This window comes from Staurois parvus, unplaced genomic scaffold, assembly GCF_062004578.1.
Source record: "Staurois parvus isolate SC_StPar_1 unplaced genomic scaffold, SC_StPar_1.0 ptg001041l, whole genome shotgun sequence".
Classification (NCBI taxonomy): Eukaryota; Metazoa; Chordata; class Amphibia; order Anura; family Ranidae; genus Staurois; species Staurois parvus.
In genome coordinates this window covers 591157-610623 of record NW_028318837.1, presented here as the reverse complement: position 1 = coordinate 610623, position 19467 = coordinate 591157, and the positions used below count along the sequence as shown (strand labels likewise).

Below are 19467 nucleotides of genomic sequence, written 5' to 3'. Positions count from 1 at the left end.
CAGTAACAATTCTGTCTGTCCCTGAGTAAAAATTCTGTGGCCCTAAGTAAAGTTTCTGTGGCCCTGAGTAACAATTCTCTGGCACTCCGTAACAATTCTGTCTGTCCCTGAGTATGAATTCCGTGGCCCTAACTAGCGTTTCTTTGTCCCTAAGTAAAGTTTCTGTGGCCCTCAGTAACAGTTCTGTGTCTGTGCGAGTAACAATTCTGTGTCTGTGCGAGTAACAATTCTGTGGCCCTAAGTAAAGTTTCTGTGGCCCTAAGTAACAATTCTCTGGCACTCCGTAACAATTCTGTCTGTCCCTGAGTAACAATTCTCTGGCACTCAGTAACAATTCTGTCTGTCCCTGAGTAAAAATTCTGTGGCCCTAAGTAAAGTTTCTGTGGCCCTGAGTAACAATTCTCTGGCACTCCGTAACAATTCTGTCTGTCCCTGAGTAACAATTCTCTGGCACTCAGTAACAATTCTGTCTGTCCCTGAGTAAAAATTCTGTGGCCCTAAGTAAAGTTTCTGTGGCCCAGAGTAACAATTCTCTAGCACTCCGTAACAATTCTGTCTGTCCCTGAGTATGAATTCTGTGGCCCTAACTAGCGTTTCTTTGTCCCTAAGTAACAGTTCTGTGGCCCTGAGTAACAATTCTGTGTCTGTGCGAGTAACAATTCTGTGGCCCTAAGTAACAGTTCTGTGGCCCTCAGTAACAGTTCTGTGTCTGTGCGAGTAACAATTCTGTGTCTGTGCGAGTAACAATTCTGTGGCCCTAAGTAACAGTTCTGTGGCCTTCAGTAACAATTCTGTGTCTGTGCGAGTAACAATTCTGTGTCTGTGCGAGTAACAATTCTGTGGCCCTAAGTAAAGTTTCTGTGGCCCTAAGTAACAATTCTCTGGCACTCAGTAACAATTCTGTCTGTCCCTGAGTAACAATTCTCTGGCACTCAGTAACAATTCTGTCTGTCCCTGAGTAAAAATTCTGTGGCCCTAAGTAAAGTTTCTGTGGCCCTGAGTAACAATTCTCTGGCACTCCGTAACAATTCTGTCTGTCCCTGAGTAACAATTCTCTGGCACTCAGTAACAATTCTGTCTGTCCCTGAGTAAAAATTCTGTGGCCCTAAGTAAAGTTTCTGTGGCCCAGAGTAACAATTCTCTGGCACTCCGTAACAATTCTGTCTGTCCCTGAGTATGAATTCTGTGGCCCTAACTAGCGTTTCTTTGTCCCTAAGTAACAGTTCTGTGGCCCTGAGTAACAATTCTGTGTCTGTGCGAGTAACAATTCTGTGGCCCTAAGTAACAGTTCTGTGGCCCTCAGTAACAGTTCTGTGTCTGTGCGAGTAACAATTCTGTGTCTGTGCGAGTAACAATTCTGTGGCCCTAAGTAACAGTTCTGTGGCCTTCAGTAACAATTCTGTGTCTGTGCGAGTAACAATTCTGTGTCTGTGCGAGTAACAATTCTGTGGCCCTAAGTAAAGTTTCTGTGGCCCTAAGTAACAATTCTCTGGCACTCAGTAACAATTCTGTCTGTCCCTGAGTAACAATTCTCTGGCACTCAGTAACAATTCTGTCTGTCCCTGAGTAAAAATTCTGTGGCCCTAAGTAAAGTTTCTGTGGCCCTAAGTAACAATTCTCTGGCACTCAGTAACAATTCTGTCTGTCCCTGAGTAACAATTCTCTGGCACTGAGTAACAATTCTGTCTGTCCCTGAGTAAAAATTCTGTGGCCCTAATTAAAGTTTCTGTGGCCCTAAGTAACAATTCTCTGGCACTCAGTAACAATTCTGTCTGTCCCTGAGTAACAATTCTCTGGCACTCAGTAACAATTCTGTCTGTCCCTGAGTAACAATTCTGTGGCCCTAATAACGTTTCTGTGGCCCTAAGTAACAATTCTCTGGCACTGAGTAACAATTCTGTCTGTCCCTGATTATGAATTCTGTGGCCCTAACTAGCGTTTCTTTGTCCCTAAATAACGATTCTGTGGCCCTCATTAACAAGTCTGTGTCCCTGAGTAATGGTTCTCTGTCCCTAAGTAACTTTTCTCTGTCCCCAATTATCGTTTCTGTGGCCCTAACTCTGTCCCTGTCCCTAGTACAGAGCGGTCTGCCTCTGTTCAATAACTGCAGGCAAATGAAGAATTCCAAAATGGCCGCTATTTATAGCTCGACCATTACACAGTGCTGGCTGGCTGGCTGCTGATAGGCTGATGCGATCACATGTAGTTGAGGAATGCATTATGGGTCAGCGCGCCTTGTCTGCGCGCCTTCCCAGACATCCCCGCTCCGTCGCCGCACATGTCAGCCGCCATTTTCTGAAAAATTTCGATTCGCGCGTCCGAATTAGGCTATTTTTCGGATTCGGCACGAATCGAAATTTTTCCGATATTCGACTCGAATTCCACTTCGGATACTTCGATTCGCTCATCTCTAATTATAACAAATGAATTCTACAAATTTGAAAATAAATTTGAATTTAAAATAAAAAAATGAATTCAAAATGGAAACAAACACAGTAAGGTATAAAAGTGAAATAAGATTATGATTCCTACTTAGGCTACTGAATAGAATAAAACAGAATAGAACAAAATAATTAATAGAAGAGAGAAGAATAAAACAGAATGCAATAGAATCAAATCGGAGAATAGCATGGAAAATAAATAGAACAAAATAGAATGGAATAAAACAGAAAAGGATAGAAAATAAAAGATTAGAATAGAAAAATAAAATAGATTAGAGTAGAATAAAATAGAATAGGAAATCAAAGAATAGAAAAGAATAGAATATAAAAGAATAGAATAAAATAGAACAGAATGCAAAAATACAATAGAACAGAAAAGAATAAAATAGAATAGAAGAGAACAGAACAGAACAGAACATAAAACAATAGAATGGAAAAGAAAATAATAGAATAGAAAAAAATAGAATAGAACAAATATATCTCAATGACAAAAGACACCTTCTCCAGACCAGGACAGTGCCCTCCAGCAAAATCTTCTCAGGGCCCTCAGTTCAGCACCTTCTGAGGCTCAAACTGCAATCCTTGTCTCAGTATAGCTGTCTCCCAGGGGAAGTAGCCCCAGGAGAACTGGAGCCCTCCCTGAAGAGGAATAAACAGGGGTGGACTGACCATTTAGGTACTCGGGCACTGCCCGAGGGCCCGGGGTCAGTAGGGGGCCCCATGAGATGCCCCTGGTATCTTTCATAGGCTTTTTTGGGTGTGGTTTAAGTGTGGGCGAGGACACAGGGGCCCCATGATTTCCTATTGCCCGGGAGCCCCATGAGTTGTCAGTCCGCCCCTGGGAATGAACACTCAGAAAAGGCCTCCCAAACATTTATCACCTCCACAGCCACCTTCTGGGGATTGGCTGAGGCATGATACATATTCATAGCTGGATATTTGACTCTCCCTGCCCTGTATTCTGGAAGCTTCTTCTAGAAGCAGGTAAGAGAAATCAAATCACCCAGCACTAGGAAACCAGACCAAAACAATAGATTACTGCTTCAATGACTAGAGTGAGGCCAAAAAACTAAAAAAAACCTACCAGCCTTACTAGAGGAGGGCGCTACACATGAAAATATGTGAATGGAGCCTCAGGAATTTTCATTCTCATGGCATTTGAAGACAATAAATTGTGTTGATTAAAACTTGGCCTCCAGGTAATCGATGAGCTCTGATGGATATCTGTGTAGGACGTACAGGAGATCAAGAGACGACAAACGATCCATCTTTGGTTGAGAACATACGAGGGGGAAGCCTCAACCTCAAGAAGGAATATTATCAGCACTGGACAAAATATTAGCAACCAGACTTCTAAAAGAGCCAATAGCATTACCAAGCATAAGGAGCAGTAGAATTTGGGTGCATTGTATGTCTGTGGCACTTCTTCCTGCTTTCTGCCTTGTCCCATGTTCACTAATGGATGGCGGTGACTGGATACAGGCCAAAATTTTTTCGACAGGCTCCTTCAACAGAAGGGTCATAGTTATACTGCTCAGCTGAACCAGCAGGCATCAGCCAAAACCCGAACAGTATTTGGCCAGCATTCAGCACTGCATGCCATGTACAAGTCCATAAAGCTGCCCTCTCCCCTTTAGTCCCAACGTTGCTAACTGCAAAGGTTATTCAGCTGCTGAAAACAGAATTTCATTCTTCAGTGAAGACAATTTTGCAGCTTGCAGAAAAGCAGATCTTAAGTCTACAACCTAATATCATATTTGCTGGGGTCACTAACCTGTAGAGGTATAGAGGATTCTGTTTGGGTCTTGAATTTCACAAATCTTGCCTGAAGTTCGAACTTTGCAGAGATCTCTATTGAAGTGTATGGTGTGGGGGGTCCATCTTGTTATTTAATTCTGGCCATTTGTAGGGCTAATAAGCAGGCTATTGTAAAGCAAAAAAAAGCCAGGTACTACCTCAAGGGACATGTAGCAATGCCAAAATTTTAAATTGTAAAAAAAATTAAAAGTTAAAAAAAATAAAATATGGTCTACAGTCACTGGTGGCTGATCTTTAGGCCCATGTTGTAGGTTTGCCTTTCAGGTTTAAGGATGAGGTTTGGGTTGGCCACTACCGTTGGTTCCTGAAGTTTGCAAATTTTGACCTTTTGGGCAAAAAAAATGTTACCAATTTACCATCAGAAATAAAGAACAACCTATAATGCGTGGCATAACCTTTGCCACCAGTCTGCAGAGTCACAACAGTCAATAATTTGAAGGAGTGGATAACCCAGCCCCAAGGCAAAGGCTTTGCACAATATTATAGGTTATTCATTGTTCCTGGTGGTGAATCTGCAATGCTTTTTTGCCCAAAAGTTTGAATATCACAAACTTCATGAACCAATGGTAGCTGCAAACTCCATTTCCATCCCTAATCCTGAAAGGCAAACTTAAAACATGGGCATTCAGTTCAGCCACCAGTGACTGCAGATGATATTTTCTCTCTGGTCCTCCTGAGCTCCCCCGGAGGTCCCGATACAAATAATGTCACTCTGAACGGTAAAGTACACTGCTCCAAAAAATTAAAGGAACACTTTTTAATCCAAGTCTAGCATCAAGTCAATTAAACTCCTGGGATATTGATCTGGTCAGGTACAGTGGGGATCGAAAGTTTGGGCACCCCAGCTAAAAATTTGTATTAATGTGCATAAAGAAGCCAAGGAAAGATGGAAAAATCTCCAAAAGGCATCAAATTACAGATTAGACATTCTTATAATATGTCAACAAAAGTTAGATTTTATTTCCATCATTTACACTTTCAAAATAACAGAAAACAAAAAAATGGCGTCTGCAAAAGTTTGGGCACCCTGCAGAGTTAATATCTTGTACTGCCCCCTTTGGCAAGTATCACAGCTTGTAAACGCTTTTTGTAGCCAGCCAAGAGTCTTTCAATTCTTCTTTGAGGTATCTTTGCCCATTCTTCCTTACAAAAGTCTTCCAGTTCTTTGAGATTTCTGGACTGTCTGTCACACACTGCTCTTTTAAGGTCTATCCATAGATTTTCAATTATGTTGAGGTCAGGAGATTGTGAAGGCCATGGCAAAACCTTCAGTTTATGCCTCTTGATGTAATCCCCCGTGGATTTCAAAGTGTGTTTAGGATCATTATCCATTTGTAGAAGCCATCCTCTCTTTAACTTCAGCTTTTTCACAGACGGCATCAAGTTACCATCCAAAATTTGCTGAAATTTTATTGAATCCATTTTTCCTTCTACTTGTGAGATGTTCCCTGTGCCACTGGCTGCAACACAACCCCAAAGCATGATTGATCCAACCCCATGCTTAACAGTTGGGCAGAGGTTCTTTTCATTAAATTCTGTGCCCCTTCTTCTCCAAACGTACCTTTGCTTATTCCGGCCAAAAAGTTCAATTTTAACCTCATCGTCCACAGAACTTGTTTCCAAAATGCATCAGGCTTGTCTATATGTTCATTTGTAAAGTTCAAACGATGATTTTTGTGGTGAGGACGTAGAAGAGGTTTTCTTCTGATGACTCTTCCATGAAGACCATATTTGTACAAGTATCTCTTTATAGTGGAATTGTGTACCACAACTCCAGTGTCTGCCAGATCTTTCTGGAGGGATCATGCAGTCAAACGTGGGTTTTGAATTGTTTTTCTCACAATCCTGCGAGCTGTTCTGTCTGATATTTTTCTTGGTCTTCCTGATCTTGCTTTAACTTCCACTGTTCCTGATGACTGCCATTTCTTAATTACATTCCGAACAGAGGATATTGACATCTGAAAACACTTTGCTATCTTCTTATAGCCTTCTCCAGCTTTGTGAGCGTCAACTATTTTCAGTTTCAGTTTTCTAGACAACTGCTTAGAAGAACCCATTGTGCTGATTGTTGGGGCAAGGTCAGATGAGTCTGGGCATTTAAAACCTTTGAGATTGACATCACCTGGTCTTCCCAGACGATGATTGAGAACAATCCATGACACTGGCAGGTCTCAGCTTTGCAAAGGGGGCAGTGCATGCTATAAATTCTGCAGGGTGCCCAAACTTTTGCAGACACCATTTTTTTGTTTTCTGTTATTTTGAAAGTGTAAATGATGGAAATAAAATCTAACTTTTGTTGACATATTCTAAGAATGTCTAATCTGTAATTTGATGCCCTTTGGAGATTTTTCCATCTTTCCTTGGCTTCTTTGTGCACATTAATACAAATTTTTAGCTGGGGTGCCCAAACTTTCGATCCCCACTGTAAGTAGCAGAGGGGGGTGTGAATCAGTTTCAGCTGCTTTGGTGTTAAATTAAAAACAGGTGCACTAGATGGGCAACAATGAGACGACCCCCAATACAGGAAGGGTTTTACAGGTGGAGGCTACTGACATTTTTTTCCATACTCATCTTTACTGACTGTTTTTCACTAGTTTTGCATTTGGCTAGGGTCAGTGTCACTACTGGTAGCATGAGGCGATACCTGGACCCTACAGGTGTTGTACAGGCAGTTCAACTTCTAAAGGATGGCACATCAATACATGCCATTGCCAGAAGGTTTGCTGTGTCTCCCAGCACAGTCTCAAGAGCATGTAGGAGATTCCAGGAGACAGGCAGTTATTCTAGGACAGCTGGATGAGGCCATAGAAGGTCCTTAACCCATCAGCAGGACCGGTATCTGCTCCTTTGTGCCAGGAGGAAAAGGATGAGCACTGCCAGAGCCCTATAAAATGACCTCCAGCAGGCCACTGGTGTGAATGTCTCTGACCAAACAATCAGAAACAGACTTCATGAGGGTGGCCTGAGGGCCCGACGTCCTCTAGTGGGCCCTGTTCTCACTGCCCGGCACCATAGAGCTTGATTGGCATTTGCCATTAATCACCACTCCTGGCACCCAGTGCTTTTCACAGATGAGAGCAGGTTCACCCTGAGCACATGTGACAAACATGAAAGGGTCTGGAGAAGCCGTAGAGAACGTTACGCTACCTGTAACATCATTCAGCATGACCGTTTTGGTGGTGGGTCAGTGATGGTCTGGGGAGGCATATCCATGGAGGGACGCACAGACCTCTACAGGCTAGACAATGGCACCCTGACTGCCATTAGGTATCAGAATGAAATCCTTGGACCCATTGTCAGATCCCACGCTGGTGCAGTGGGTCCTGGGTTCCTCCTGGTGCACGACAATGCCTGGCCTCATGTGCCGAGAGTATGCAGGCAGTTCCTGGAGGATGAAGGAATTGATACCATTGAATGACCCCCACGCTCACCTGACCTAAATCCAGAAGAACATTTCTGGGATATCATGTTTCGGTCCATCCAACGCTGCCAGGTTGCACCTCAGCCTGTCCAGGAGCTCAGTGTAAGGGACCGCCCGGCGGTACCACTAGCACTCCACTGATCGGATGTTCCCAGCGCACGGAGTCTAAGCCCCAGAGTACTTGTTCACCAGGGCCCCTGATGGTGGGGATGGACTTGGAGTACCCCAGGACCAGGTCGTGACTACTGAGGACACCCGTCAGTGGTCGGGGTATTCGCCAGGGGCTCCCAAGGGAGAGAGCCAGGTATGAGGAGGTCTGGAGACCCCGTTGAGAGGGACGGATGGATGGATGGCTGAGCAAGTGCAAGGTCATACAAGCCGGGTCGGTAACTATGGGGACGGTGCGGTACAGAGCCGTGCCAGACCTAGCTGCATAGGTTCCGGAACATCTCCTGGTGGTGGGTTCTGGATGCTTTGTCGGGTTGGTGGGCTGGGGCCTAGGAATGGACCCCAGGTATTTCCGCGACCCTGGCCGGACCTCTCAAGCCTGCGTTCCCGCAGTCTTCGGTCAATCTTAATTGTCAGGGCAATAAGGTCTTCTAGAGACTCGGGAACCTCCACCCGGGCCAGCTCATCTTTCTAGGGATCGGAGAGCCCCATACGGAACTGGTGCAATAGAGCGAACTCGTTCCAGCGTGTGTCCCCCATCCACCGCCTGAAATCAGAGGCGTATTCCTCTGCCGCCCGCCGGCCCTGCCGGAGCGCATATAAGGTCGCTTCGGCAGAGGCTGCCCGCTGTGGGTCATCATACAAGATGGCCATTGCTTCAAAAAAACTATTGACCGATCCCAGATGAGGATCATTGTTTCCCCTTAGCCGGTGGGCCCAATCCTGGGGTTCACCCTGTAATAGTGAAATAATGAATCCTACCTTCACATTTTCGGTCAGGAAGGTACGGGGTTTGTAGCTCAAAGAACAAGAGACAGGAATCACGGAATGACCGGAAGCGTGTGCGGTCCCCGTGAAAACGCTCCGGTAAGGGTACTCGGGGTTCCGCCATAGGGAGCGGGGCGGAAGCCCCTGAAGCTGGCTCCTGAGCTACCAGGGCCGGGGGTGCAGAAACCGGGGCCTGTGGGGCAGGGTCAGAAATAGAGCCAGTCTGGAGGCGATTCTCCAGCTGCATGCATCTGTCCTGCAGGGCCGTTACGGCCTGCGTCAAATTAGCTAGGTGCCTGCAAATTTCCTCTAGCGGGGAGGGCCCTCCTCTAGGCTCAGTCATGGCCTTTTGGTACTGTAAGGGACCGCCCGGCGGTACCACTAGCACTCCACTGATCGGATGTTCCCAGCGCACGGAGTCTAAGCCCCAGAGTACTTGTTCACCAGGGCCCCTGATGGTGGGGATGGACTTGGAGTACCCCAGGACCAGGTCGTGACTACTGAGGACACCCGTCAGTGGTAGGGGTATTCGCCAGGGGCTCCCACGGGAGAGAGCCAGGTATGAGGAGGTCTGGAGACCCCGTTGAGAGGGACGGATGGATGGATGGCTGAGCAAGTGCAAGGTCATACAAGCCGGGTCGGTAACTATGGGGACGGTGCGGTACAGAGCAGCGGGCAAAGAATAGTCGGGTCACACGCCAGGTCAGCAACAGCAGGTCAGATCCAATAGGGGGCATTCAGGAGAGAGGTCAGGCAAGCGAGGGTCAAGAACAGGAGAAAACAGCAAGGTCAGGGCACAATCCGGGTCAGCAACTTACTTTAAACAGGTTCACAGGTTCACAGGATTCAAGAGACCAAAAGGCACTGAATGACAGCTCAGGGCCGTTTAAGTATCCCGCCCTGCGCTGTCATTGGTGCCAGGCGCGCGCCCATGGTCTCTACTGCGCATGCGCGAACCTGGTTGCCGCGGTCGGCCAAGTCCCGGCGCCCGCGTACAGGGAGGTGTACTGCGCCTGCGCCGAGCCCAGCGGCGCAGCGATCTCCGACATTGCCCCCCCCTACGGGCAACCTCCGGATGCCCACCCGATCTCTCCACCACGCGTGATCACGAAGAAACTCCCGGACTAGTCTAGGTGCGTGGACATTATGAGCCGGTTCCCAGGAATTGTCCTCAGGACCATAGCCCTTCCACTTAATTAGGAATTGGGTCTGGCCCCCCCTTCTTCGGCACGTAAGGATCGTTTCCACCTCAAATTCCTCTTGTCCTTCGACCGTTATGGCCTCTGGGGGTCTGGATTCTCGTTCTGGGAAGGCATCTGGGATTACTGGCTTCAGCAGGGATACATGGAAGACTGGATGAATTCTGAACGTGTCCGGAAGGATAAGCTCATATGCCACTTCGTTGACCATCCGCTTTACCTGAAAAGGCCCCACAAATTTAGGTCCCAATTTTTTCCAGGGACAAAGCATCTTTAAGTTGGTTGTGGCCAACCACACCTTCTGCCCAGGCCGCAACGCCAAATCCCCTCTTCGTTTCTTGTTAAACTCCTTCTTATTGTCCTCTTGGGCCCGAGCGATGGCTTCCTGGAGTAATTTGTTATTGGCGGAGAAGAAGGTCAACGCATCCTGCGTTGCTGGAACTGGGCATTCAGAGACCAAATCAGGGAGAAAGACAGGGTGAAACCCATAATTCGAAAAGAATGGGGACTGCCCCGTTGCCGAATGGCTTGCGTTGTTATAAGCGAACTCCGCCAGGGGTAAGAGTGACAACCAGTCATCCTGCAGGAAAGACGTGTAGCAACGCAAGTATTGCTCCAGGGTCTGGTTCGTCCTCTCGGTCTGACCGTTGGTCTGAGGGTGGAACGCGGAGGAGAGGGACAACTTGATGTCCAGGGCCTTGCACAGAGCCCTCCAAAACTTAGATGTAAACTGGACCCCTCGATCAGAGACAATGTCCTCAGGTACTCCATGAAGTCTAACGATCTCCCGGATAAATATTCGCGCCGTCTTGGCTGCTGACGGAGTCTTCCTTAGTGGCACGAAGTGAGCCATTTTGGATAGGCGATCAATGACCACCAGAATTGCTGTGTGGTCTTGCGACGGTGGGAGCTCGACTATGAAGTCCATCGCGATCCTCTGCCAAGGCCGTTCGGGAATCGGCAAAGGTCGCAACAGCCCCCAGGCTTTGCTCCTCGATGGTTTGCTCTTCTGGCAGATGGTACAGGATCTCACGTAGCGCTTGCAATCCTTAGCCATGTTTGGCCACCAAAAAGAGCGCCGGAGAAGCTCCAGAGTCTTGACTGGGCCAAAGTGACCTGCCAGCGGGTGATCGTGGCAATGCCCCAAAACCAGGGTCCGGACTTCCTCAGGTACCACGATTGAATCTTCCTTCCACAGGAACCCCCCTTGTTCTGGAGGGATACCCCAACTGGGGTTGGTGTGGCCGTAGATGCTTCTATTAACTTGGAGCGAAGGTCCGTCTGGAGCGCCAAGAAGTTCCCTGAAGACAAGATAGTGTCGGGTACCAGTTCTTCTTCGGAGTCCTCATACATACGAGATAGCGCGTCGGGCTTTGTATTTTTAGATCCGGGCCTGTAAGTAATGTGAAAATTAAATCTGGAAAAGAACAGGGCCCATCTTGCCTGCCGTGGGCGTAGACGCTTGGCAGTCCTCAGATATTCCAGATTCTTGTGGTCTGTGAAAATCAATATGGGGTGTGAGGCACCTTCCAGCAGGTACCTCCATTCCTCTAGCGCTGCTTTGATAGCCAGCAGCTCCTGATCACCGATATCGTAATTCTTCTCCGCTGAGGTGAGTTTCCTCGAGAAGAATGCTACGGGATGGAGTAACTCTTTGGTGCCTTTCCGCTGAGACAGGATGGATCCTACCGCATTCTCCGATGCATCTACCTCCAAGATGTAGGGCAGGGCCGCGTCCGGGTGGCCCAGGATGGGTGCCGAGGTAAATAGCTTCTTCAGAGCTTCGAAAGCTTCTTGAGCCTCCGGTGTCCATTTGAACCGGGTTCCAAGTTTGGTTAGTTGAGTAATGGGGGAGACCAGACCCGAGAAGTTCTTGATGAACTTCCGATAAAAGTTAGCGAACCCTATAAACCGTTGGACACCTTTTTTGTCCGTGGGTTCAGGCCAATCTAAAATTGCAGAGACCTTCTGGGGGTCCATTGCGACCCCCGCAGTGGAGATAATCAGGCCTAGAAACGTGATGCTAGATTGCTCGAAGCAACATTTCTCCGCCTTAGCATATAACCCATTCTGCCGCAACCGCCCCAATACCTTTGCCACATGTATCCTATGATCCTCTAGAGAGGGTGAAAAAATTAGTATGTCGTCCAAGTAGACGATAACAAAGACATCCAAAAAATCCCTGAAGATGTCGTTCACGAAATGTTGGAAGGTGGCTGGTGCATTGCACAGCCCAAATGGCATGACCAGGTATTCAAAGTGGCCAAACCGGGTACGGAAATCCGTTTTCCACTCGTCCCCCTCTCTTATGCGTACCAGGTTATAGGCCCCCCTTAAATCAAGCTTTGTGAATATAACCGCAGCCTTTAGGCTCTGAAACAGTTCTGGTACCAATGGCAATGGGTAACGATTTTTGATCGTGACCCTGTTCAGCTCCCGGTAGTCGATACAAGGTCTCAGGGTTTTGTCTTTTTTCTCCACGAAGAAGATTCCCGCTCCTGCTGGAGAAGTGGAGGGGCGGATGAATCCCTTCTGGAGGCTGTCCTCGATATATTCCTTTAGGGCCCCCAATTCAAGCTCAGATAGGGGGAAAATTCGCCCAAAAGGGATTTCAGAGCCTGGTAACAGGTCGATTGGACAGTCATACGGGCGGTGGGGGGGCAGGGTATCGGCCCCCCGCTTACTGAACACGTCCAGGAACCCATGATAGGCTGCGGGAATAACCTGTTTCAAATCGGAGTCTCCTTCGGAGCAAAGGAGAACTCGGGGCCCTGCGGGGCCTGAAGTGCGACAATGTTCCCGACAGTATGGGGAAGGGAACGAGATTGACCCGGTTTCCCAGTCAATCTGGGGGTTGTGGGCCCGTAACCATGGGAGCCCCAGAATGACTGGGAAAAGAGGTGATGCAATAGCGTCCAGGCGGAGGAATTCCTGGTGCTGGTTGGCAATGATAGTGGCAATGGGGGGAGTTTCCTGATTAACTACCCCCGATTTTATCTGGGAACCATCGGCCAAAAAGATGTTGAAGCCCTTCTGTCTGTGTTGGAGAGGGATACCCTGCTGGTGAGCAAAATCTAAATCCAGGAAACAGCTGCATGCCCCCGAATCAACTATGGCTGTCACCTCCACGGTCTTTTCTGGAAGCTGAAAGGAGAGGGGCACTACTAAGTATTGCGAAGGACAGGTATTGCTAATAGACAAGGAAGAAAAACGGGTGCACTTACTCATTTTCTGAGGGCAGGATCGCACCATATGACAGCTTCACCGCAGTAAAGGCAGAGGTTCTGGGCTCGTCTGCGCTGGCGTTCCTCCGGTGATAATTTAGGCCGTGCCAGACCTAGCTGCATAGGTTCCGGAACATCTCCTGGTGGTGGGTTCTGGATGCTTTGTCGGGTTGGTGGGCTGGGGCCTAGGAATGGACCCCAGGTATTTCCGCGACCCTGGCCGGACCTCTCAAGCCTGCGTTCCCGCAGTCTTCGGTCAGTCTTAATTGTCAGGGCAATAAGGTCTTCTAGAGACTCGGGAACCTCCACCCAGCCAGCTCATCTTTCAAGGGATCGGAGAGCCCCATACGGAACTGGTGCAATAGAGCGAACTCGTTCCAGCGTGTGTCCCCCATCCACCGCCTGAAATCAGAGGCGTATTCCTCTGCCGCCCGCCGGCCCTGCCGGAGCGCATATAAGGTCGCTTCGGCAGAGGCTGCCCGCTGTGGGTCATCATACAAGATGGCCATTGCTTCAAAAAAACTATTGACCGATCCCAGATGAGGATCATTGTTTCCCCTTAGCCGGTGGGCCCAATCCTGGGGTTCACCCTGTAATAGTGAAATAATGAATCCTACCTTCACATTTTCGGTCAGGAAGGTACGGGGTTGTAGCTCAAAGAACAAGAGACAGGAATCACGGAATGACCGGAAGCGTGTGCGGTCCCCGTGAAAACGCTCCGGTAAGGGTACTCGGGGTTCCGCCATAGGGAGCGGGGCGGAAGCCCCTGAGACTGGCTCCTGAGCTACCAGGGCCGGGGGTGCAGAAACCGGGGCCTGTGGGGCAGGGTCAGAAATAGAGCCAGTCTGGAGGCGATTCTCCAGCTGCATGCATCTGTCCTGCAGGGCCGTTACGGCCTGCGTCAAATTAGCTAGGTGCCTGCAAATTTCCTCTAGCGGGGAGGGCCCTCCTCTAGGCTCAGTCATGGCCTTTTGGTACTGTAAGGGACCGCCCGGCGGTACCACTAGCACTCCACTGATCGGATGTTCCCAGCGCACGGAGTCTAAGCCCCAGAGTACTTGTTCACCAGGGCCCCTGATGGTGGGGATGGACTTGGAGTACCCCAGGACCAGGTCGTGACTACTGAGGACACCCGTCAGTGGTAGGGGTATTCGCCAGGGGCTCCCACGGGAGAGAGCCAGGTATGAGGAGGTCTGGAGACCCCGTTGAGAGGGACGGATGGATGGATGGCTGAGCAAGTGCAAGGTCATACAAGCCGGGTCGGTAACTATGGGGACGGTGCGGTACAGAGCAGCGGGCAAAGAATAGTCGGGTCACACGCCAGGTCAGCAACAGCAGGTCAGATCCAATAGGGGGCATTCAGGAGAGAGGTCAGGCAAGCGAGGGTCAAGAACAGGAGAAAACAGCAAGGTCAGGGCACAATCCGGGTCAGCAACTTACTTTAAACAGGTTCACAGGTTCACAGGATTCAAGAGACCAAAAGGCACTGAATGACAGCTCAGGGCCGCTTAAATATCCCGCCCTGCGCTGTCATTGGTGCCAGGCGCGCGCCCGTGGTCTCTACTGCGCATGCGCGAACCTGGTTGCCGCGGTCGGCCAAGTCCCGGCGCCCGCGTACAGGGAGGTGTACTGCGCCTGCGCCGAGCCCAGCGGCGCGGCGATCTCCGACACTCAGTGATACCTTGGTCCAGATCTGTGAGGAAATACCGCAAGACACCATCCGTCGTCTCATTAGGAGCCTGTCAGGCACGTGGGGCCATACAAACTACTGAGGACCATTTTGAGTTTCTGAAATAAAATTTCAGCAAAATGTACTCGCCTGCTGAATCATGTTTTCACTTTGATTTTCAGGGTGTCTTTGAATTCAGTCCTCTGTAGGTCAATCATTTTCATTTTCATCAAACGATGGAGCATCCTTACATTCCTAACACATTACCCCGTCCATATCAGTATAGAGATCCAGCAGGAGATTTTTCCCTATTGAGATCTGATGTGTTTTAAAAATGTTCCTTTAATTTTTTTGAGCAGTGTATATCCACCCAAATGCCAGGACTCTCATGCATAGTCTGGGTTGGGGTTCACTAGGATACTCTTGGGCAGCAGAGGGGATAGTACAAAGTTTTCACCAGGCATTCTCAACAAGGGTTTGGGGGAAGAGAATTTTGGAAAGGACCTGGACTGTATTCCTGCGGCTCCTACAGGAGTAGCACTACAATTGTGTAACTGGGTAAAGTGAGATCTATAGGAATCAGATATCTCCCTGCCAGGTATCAATATAATATCAGTCAGTAAAGATGCAGCTTCATACAAATAAAACTGAGACTACAAAGAAAGGTCACCTCTCTCTCCCTCCCGACTCCTCGCTCACTCAGCCGAGATACTGTATATCCAAGTAATATAGAACCAGCATTCATCATCCTCTCGCTTCCTAGAATTTCCATCAGGGCCATGAACACAACCTGTAAATGTGGAATATACAAACAGGCCACGTTCATCTCCTGAAAGGTGGAGCAGACAACACAGAAAAGACAAAACATGCAGAGAAGGTACAGATCAATACTTCCTCTAATTCCAAAATATAGATTTACTTACCAAATGCTCTTTGTTTTTCCTCTGTAAGTCAGAACATAATGAACATTCCTCTTCCAGCTTCATTCTCAGAACGCTGATCTTCAGATCCTTCCTAGAAAAGGGCAAAAAAAAAAATCAGTTTTATTTACCTGACAATTACAACATGACTAGTGCACCCGAGATAGGTTCATCCAGACCCCACTACACCACCATTACACTTCCATACCAATCCCCTTTACTTACTATACTTACAGAAAACACAACACCAATTTTGGAGTAAATGGCCAGCACGGCCTTTTATTAACCAATCAAGTTTAAACACATCAACCATTCCTTATAACAGAAAACATAAAGAGTTGTCATTGGTCTTTGAAGGCACCACCAAAAACGATCCGAAATGCACCTGCGGACAACCATATTCCACTAGGCCTCCAGCCGCAACCAACCAGCTCGGAGACAACCATACTGTCCGCAGTGCAGCACCACCACCTTCCAGTTAACCCTCGGTTAACTGGGAATGTTCCCGGGCACACCATACCAACGATGGGTCCCACACCATTTTGTACCTCCAAGATAAGAACCGCCTCCAAAGACCAACCACCGCCCAGGAACCAAAATCACCCCCCCCCCCAGGAGGAACACAACATTCACCAAACAGGGCGGGCGGGAGGGAAGCTCTCTTTCCCACGTCCAGCTCCCAACTGACGCCCCTCCCCAGAACACTCCACCCTAAAGTGCAGGAGACCCCACCTACACTCTCCTCTACCAACCAGATCCCCCAGCTATCCTTTACCAACCCTAAAGCTAACATTAACCCTTACACATCTTCCTTCCCACTCTGGGCCTAGTCATGCCTGCCCTGCGCTAATTCTTTTCTTCTTTTTCCGCTGCGGGCATTTCTTTCAGTGAGAAACAGTGTGCGTGTAGTGGGGGGGTGTAAAAAAGAAAGAAACGGGGGACTAAAGAAAGATAACATGGAGAACTAAAGAAGAAACATACAGGGGACTAAAGAAGAAATATACAAGGAACTAAAAAAAGAATTGTGTCAAGGGAAACGAAAGAAGACACAGATTGATAAACGAAGAAACTTGAGGACAAAATAGGAAGGATGCAGGGAATTAAGGGGGGGGGGGTTAAAGCACAGGAAACAAAAGAAAGAAGACACAAGGAATTAAATAAGGAACATGCATAGAACTAATGAGGGAAGATGCTGGGGGCTAAAAGAAGAAGAGAGACATTGGGCGATAAAGAAGGAAAACACGGGACTAAGGAAGAGAGACACAGGAGGAAACAAAAGAAGGAAGAAAAGGAGGACACAGGTGACTAAGGAGGGAAAAAGCACAGGGAACTAAAGAAGGAACACAGGAACACACAGCAGATTAAAATAAGAAAGGTGCCAGGAATTTAAGAAAGAAGACACCAGGGTAGGGTGGATTTGATTTAAATCAAACTGATTTAAATCATGATTTAAATCACTAGTCAGTAAGGCTTGATATAAATCCTAGTTTTCTACATAAAAACTAATTCTTGCTGGTATAACTTTAATATGCAAGTAGATGAAGATTTTTAGAATAACAACTTTTCATATTAGTTTTTTTATCCCCAGTTTAATAGGTTAATCATTCATATTTGGACAACTTTTCTGTTGTACTTAGGAAGGAGAAAAATAATCATTACCTTAATAATAACAATTTAAATAGATTTATTCAACTGAAACAATAACATTCCAGCATATGTGATTTGCTTAAACATCCATGTTTGGTAACTAATTTGGCTAAACAAAATATATATATTTTAAGAAACTTAGACTGTCAGCCCCTTCCTCCTCACACTTAGTTTCACTTTCTTCTTGTGCAGATCTACTCCACTCCAAACAATCAGAAAAATATTGTTTCTATTCTATTCACTGAACTTCTTGAAACTTAGCAGTGAAGGGGTTGATTCTGTATTCATAGGTTTGTAGAAGTTAGGATGAAGGTCTTTTTCTTAACTCTGTTCATGTTATAACATTTTTGCTGTGAAGAAGAGGCATGTGATCTCCGCTGAGTCAAATTCAGTTTTGAGAACTGCAAAAGTAAACCAAGCATCTGTGATAATATCTTGTAGGCAGAGAAACTGCCCAATAATCTTACAAAAACCTCTGGAAGAGCATGACATTGTGAATGGATTCATGGGATTTATTTACCAAAAAATTAAACATATACAGCCTTATTCTACATAATTAAAAAACGAATCTTTAATTCATGATGGAATAACCTTTGGATGGTAATATATTTTCCTCAAAAAGCATTTTATTTTAAAAAATCCGATTTAAATAAAAACAAATCCGGTTTAAATTAAAAAAAATTTTTTTTTTTTTTTTAAAAATCATTGATTTTTATCCACCCTGCACCAGGGCCTAAAGAAGGAAGACACACTGGGGACTAAGGAAGGAAGACACATCAGGGACCAAGGAATGAAGAACACCAGAAAAGAAGGGCAAACAAAAGAAGGAAGCCACAAGGAACTAAATAAGGAAGACACTGGGGACTAAAAGAAGGAGGACATTGGAGACTAAAGCAGGAAGAATCGGGGGACTAAATCAGGAGGACACAGGGGACTAAAGAGGGAAGAGCACAGGGAACAAAAGAAAGGAGACACAAGGAACTAGAAAAGGAACAGACAGGGCACTAATGAAGGAAGACACGGGGGTGAGGGAGGGTGGAGAATATAGATGGAAGAAAGACACCCTAAAGAAGGAACACACAGGGGACTAAGGAAGAAAGACACAGGAGATGAAAGAAGGAAATTAGTAAAAAGATTGAAGAAAAAGAGGAGGAAAGAAGGACACAGGGGACTATGGAGGGAAGAGCACAGGGAACTAAAGCAGGAACACACAGAAATCTAAAGGAGGAAGGTGCCAGGGACTAAGGAAGGAAGACACTTGGGACAAAAGAAGGAAGACACTTGGGACAAAAGAAGGAAGACACTTGGGGCAAAAGAAGGAAGATACTTGGGAAAAAAGAGGGAAGACACTTGGGACAAAAGAGGGAAGACACTTGGGACAAAAGAGGGAAGACACTTGGGAGAAAAGAAGGAAGACACTTGGGACAAAAGAGGGAAGACACTTGGGACAAAAGAGGGAAGACACTTGGGACAAAAGAAGGAAGACACTTGGGACAAAAGAAGGAAGACACTTGGGACTAAGGAAGGAAGACACTTGGGACAAAAGAAGGAAGACACTTGGGACAAAAGAAGGAAGATACTTGGGACAAAAGAAGGAAGATACTTTGGACAAAAGAAGGAAAACACTTGGGACAAAAGAAGGAAGACACTTGGGACAAAAGAGGGAAGACACTTGGGACAAAAGAGGGAAGACACTTGGGACAAAAGAAGGAAGACACTTGGGACAAAAGAGGGAAGACGCTTGGGACTAAGGAAGGAAGACACTTGGGACAAAAGAAGGAAGACACAAGAGACTAACGAAGGAAAACATAGGGGACTAACGAAGGAAGACATAGGGGACTAAAGAAGGAAGAGCACAGGGAACTAAAGAGAAACAAAAGAAGGAAGACACAAGAACTAAATAAGGAAGACAATGGGGACTAAAAGAAGGAAGACTCAGGGGACTAAAGCAGGAAGGCACAGAGGACCAAAGAAAGAAGACAATGGGGACCAAAGAAGGAAGACACCAGGGACTAAAGATGGAAGGCACAGGGTATAAAAGAAGGAAGACACAGGAAATTAAGGAAGGAAGAGACAGGGAACAAAAGAAGGAAGAGACAGGGAACAAAAGAAGGAAGAGACAGGGAACAAAAGAAGGAAGACACAGGGGACCAAGGAAGGAAGAGCATTAGGAACTAAAAAAGAAAGACAAA

General features: G+C 47.0%; 1 long non-coding RNA gene across 1 annotated transcript in view; it reads right to left on the bottom strand.

The window, feature by feature from the left end:
- Window positions 1-15699, bottom strand: part of LOC149440983 (uncharacterized) — a 42652-nt gene extending 26953 nt beyond the window's left edge. Inside the window, exons 1-2 of the long non-coding RNA XR_016307458.1 lie at window positions 15632-15699; window positions 15379-15498 (exon numbers count right to left, since the gene is read on the bottom strand). This is a non-coding gene — a long non-coding RNA (uncharacterized LOC149440983). The remainder of the gene's footprint in view (window positions 1-15378; window positions 15499-15631) is intronic.
- Window positions 15700-19467: the final 3768 nt, after the last annotated feature.